Genomic DNA, 4,514 nt, shown 5'->3' on the forward strand with positions numbered 1-4,514 from the left:
ACAATTTAGGGGCACAAACTGAGTGAGTAGCCATCATCATGCTGAGACGCCCCTCAGTAACTGAAAGGAGAAATTGATTCACCCTAGCTGTCAAGTGGCCACAGAAATTTTCCTTTCCTAAAAGGAAGCAACAATAGTTACTAAGGCCCTGGTGGATGGCTTTACCTCATGGTTTGTTGTACCTGGAGAACTGCACAACAACCAGGGGAGGAACTTCGGAGCAGAAGAGTTCCAATTCAACTGACTATTGCAGATCTAGAAGACTGCATTCCCCAAATGATAGCAAGGTGATCTATAACTATACACTGGAAGCACCACTCTGTATTGTCAGAGTGTGGGGGGACACAAGGCCCTGCACCTCCGACTTCCTGCGATTCACCATGACTCTCAGCCAGCCAGTAAAGCAGAAGGTTTATTTAGACGACAGGAATACAGTCCAAGACCGGTCTTGCAGGCACAGAACAGGACCCCCTCAGTTAGGTCCATCTTGGGGTCTCAGGGCACCCTAGCCCCCTTGGGAGGTCAGAGCCCCATCTGCCTCCGAGCCATGTCACCAGCCAGCTTCTGAAACTCTCCCCTCAGCGACCCCTCCCACAGCCTTTGTTCCGTTCCTGGGCAAAGGTGTCACCTGGCCTCTAACCTAGGGTTACCATACGTCCGGATTTTCCCGGACATGTCCGGCTTTTTGGGCTCCAAATCCCCGTCCGGGGGAAAAGCCCAAAAAGCCGGACATGTCCGGGAAAATCGGGGGGGCCGGGCCGGGGGCCAGGCCGGGCCGGGGGCTTGGGGGCCGGGCCGGCGGAGCGGGGCCGGACCGGGCCGGGGGCTCGGGGGCCGGGCCGGCGGAGCGGGGCCGGACCGGGCCGGGGGCTCCGGGGCCGGCCGGCGGTGCGATGCCGGGCCGGGGGCTCCGGGAGGGGCTCGGGGGCTCCGGCCGGGCCCGGGGCTCGGGGGCTCCGGCGGGGGCTCGGGGGCTCCGGCGGGGCCAGGCCCGGGGGCTCCGGCGGGGGCTCCGGTGGGGGCTTGGGGGCTCCGGCGGGGCCGGGCCGCGGGCTCAGGGGCTCCAGGCCAGGGGCTCGGGGGCTCCAGCGGGGCCGGGCCGGGGGCTCGGGGGACGGGCCGGCGGGGCCGGGGGCCGGGCTGGGGACCGCAGTGCTGGGCGGGCCGGGGGTGGTCGGCCGGGGGCCGGGCCCGGGGCCAGCCTGGGCCACGCCTCCTCCCCCCACACTCCCCCTTACCTGCTTCAGGCTTCCCGCGACTCAAATGTTCGCGGGAAGCAGGGGAGGGGGCGGAGACTTTGGGGAGGGGGCGGAGTTGGGGCGGGGCGGGGCTGGGGGGCGGGGGCCCGTGGAGTGTCCTCCTTTGGGAGGCACAAAATATGGTAACCCTACTCTAACCCCTTCCTGGGTTCTCATGTTACATGCTCAGGTATTCTGTCGGTCAGTCTCCCATCCCCCAATGCAGACTATCCTAGCCACACTCCCCTGTCAGCATTCAAAGACCACAGTAAGAACAGTCCCAGTTCGTCACATATATTTATAGAGCAACACCAACATGATTGAGACATGCAAGTCTCTTTGTTCTTGATGGCATACCATACTGCTGTGCATCAGAAAAAAGGCCTGAGAGCAAGTGATACATTTGTTTAGGGTTCTATTTTAAAATGAATTTTAATTCTTCAACTAATTAATGGATTTACTTGTAAATCCTCAGAAAATTAATTCTATACTAAAAGAATGTGTGTGGTAATTTTGGAGAGGAAATGCTGTATTTTTCATATATAAAGATGTTGAGGCCCTGCTTTATGTGCAAAACTCAACTTAGCTTTAACTATGGAGCCACTATCTATCCCATCCCATATTTGACACCATCAGATCAGGATTAAACAAAGACTGTGAATGGCTATCCAACTACAGAAGCAGTTTCTCCTCCCTTGGTGTTCACACCTCAACTGCTAGCAGAGCACCTCACCCTCCCTGATTGAACTAACCTCGTTATCTCCATACTGATTTATACCTGCCTCTGGAAATTTCCATTACTTGCGTCTGATGAAGTGGGCACTCACCCACGAAAGCTTATGCTCCAATACTCCTGTTAGTCTTAAAGGTGCCACAGGACCCTCTGTTGCTTTTTACAGATTCAGACTAACACGGCTACCCCTCTGATACTCTCTATCCCATGCTTGTCTCTGTAAAAACTGAGCACTTTATACACTTTGACAAAAGTGCACATACTCTCAGTTTCTTTCTCTTTATACCCCATAGAAGGGAATGTTTGCGTATGTGTAACTATTGTGGGATGGCTAGGTCAAAGAAGGATGTTTTGCTGTTGCCTTTAATCCTTCCTTTTTTTTTTTTTTTTTTTTTTAGTGTTCCTGTAGGGGGTGCGCTGGCCACATCATGCCAAGCAGGAGTAGAGAAAAGATCGGTAGTGACTTCCATAATTAAGGTTGAGCAGAACTTTTTGTTTAAAAAGGCTGATTTTTTTTTCCAAGTGCTTTAAAATCCACATGCATGTTAATTGTCTTGAAAATTCTTATGTCAGTTGAGGGACCCTGGAGAGTTAGTGGTACAAGTTTGGGTTCATTTCCTCATTCTTCTTGAGCTACAGGCTCTCTCATCCCCTTTCATCCTCCCCCCCTCCCCCCCAAACGACCCTATTTTAAAATTTGCTGGATCTTAAAAAAATTTTGCCCAAAGCTAGGGGAAAATGCTATGGGCAGTATCCACATAAAAACCATCTCACTGGACTACTCTAGGATTCTGGGAGGAATCTGAGGAAATCTTTCCATTTAGTTGGAAATGGGCAGGTGTGAGGCTGTGTGAAAAATCTTGAGGAAAATCTTCTCAGAACCCCTCAATTCTAACTTCAGGCTATGAAATGCTCTGATCAAGTAACACCTCCTTCTCTGGCCAAGACAACCCTGTCAGCCACCAAGCTTGAGTGATGTGGAGAGAAGGTGAGGCACAATATTACAAGGAATATTTATTCCCAAAATGAGTTTAATGAATTGATTTAAATTAAGTGGTAAAGGGCTGGATTAATTAAAAATACATTCACATTTATAGGGCTTTGCATGGTCACAGGGCCGGCTCCAGGGTTTTGGCCGCCCCAAGCAGCCAAAAAAAAAAGCCACAATCGTGATCTGCGGCGGCAATTCGGCGGGAGGTCCTTCGCTCCGAGGCAGAGTGAGGGACTGTCCGCCGAATTGCCTCCGAATACCTGGACGTGCCACCCCTCTCCAGAGCGGCTGCCCCAAGCACCTGCTTGACAAGCTGGTGCCTGGAGCCGGCCCTGCATGATCAAAGTGTTTCCAAACATTAACCACTTAAACGTCACAACGCTCTTTTAAGTATGATTATTCCAGCTTCACAAATGGGGAAACTGAAGTGACTGAGGTCTGGTCTACACTACAGTGTAACTACATCCAGGGCCAGTGCTTCCACTAGGTGACCCTAGGCGGTCGCCTAGGGCAGCAGGATTTGGGGGGGGTTGGCATTTTGCTGCCCTCGGCAGAAATTTGGTGACGCAGGGTCCTTCCGCTCCGGGTCTTCAGCGGAAATTCAGCGGCGGGTCCTTCACTCACTCTGGGACCCACCGCCGAAGTGCCCCAAAGACGTGGAGCGGAAGGACCCCTGCCGCCGAATGCTCAGAGGAGGAGCGCTGCCGCCTAGGGTGGCAGAAACCCTGGCGCCGCTCCTGACTACATCACTCGGGGGTCTGGATTTTCAGACCCCGAATGACATAATTATACTGACCTAACTCCCCATGTAGACAGTGGTATGTTGACAGGAGAGCTTCTCCCACTGACATCACTACCACCTCTTGGGGAGGCGGATTAACTATACGCCAACGGGCGAGAGCTCTCTCAGTGGCAGAGTGTCTTCATTAAAATGCTACAGCAGTGCAGCTGCACCAGTGCAGCTTTTTAAAAGTAGACTGGTCCTTACCCAAGAACATGGAGTGAATCAGTGGCAGAATTAAAAATGGAACTCTTCTCCTTGCTCTAGGACAGGCCTGTCAAACAAACTGCCTGCATGATGGATCTGGCTGAACTTAGGTGATTTTGTGGCCTGCATGACGTGTTCACATTCTCCAGAATCTAAACTGTCATTTTTTAAAAAGAGTAAGTTTCTAGCCCTTCTGGCTATAGGGCTAACCTTCCAATGGTGAAGAGAGTGTAACAATACAGTGATAGGTTTCAGAGTGGTAGCCATGTTAATCTGTATCAGCAAAAAGAACAGGAGTACTTGTGGCACCTTAGAGACTAACAAATTTATTTGGGCATAAGCTTTCGTGGGCTAAAACCCATTTCATCAGATACAGTGATGTCTCCTTCAGACAATTTGAAACAATGGCTCACTCCCCAGACCCCTATTAATCTGATTGGAGAATCAGGTCTCATCCTAATGATACTACTTCACTGTCGACATTGAGTAGTTAATCCCTGATTATTTTATTGTATGGGATGAGGGTTAAGATGGAAGTGGAGTAGCATGACCAGATGTCCCGAT

This window comes from Malaclemys terrapin, chromosome 1 (assembly GCF_027887155.1).
Source record: "Malaclemys terrapin pileata isolate rMalTer1 chromosome 1, rMalTer1.hap1, whole genome shotgun sequence".
NCBI lineage: Eukaryota > Metazoa > Chordata > Testudines > Emydidae > Malaclemys > Malaclemys terrapin.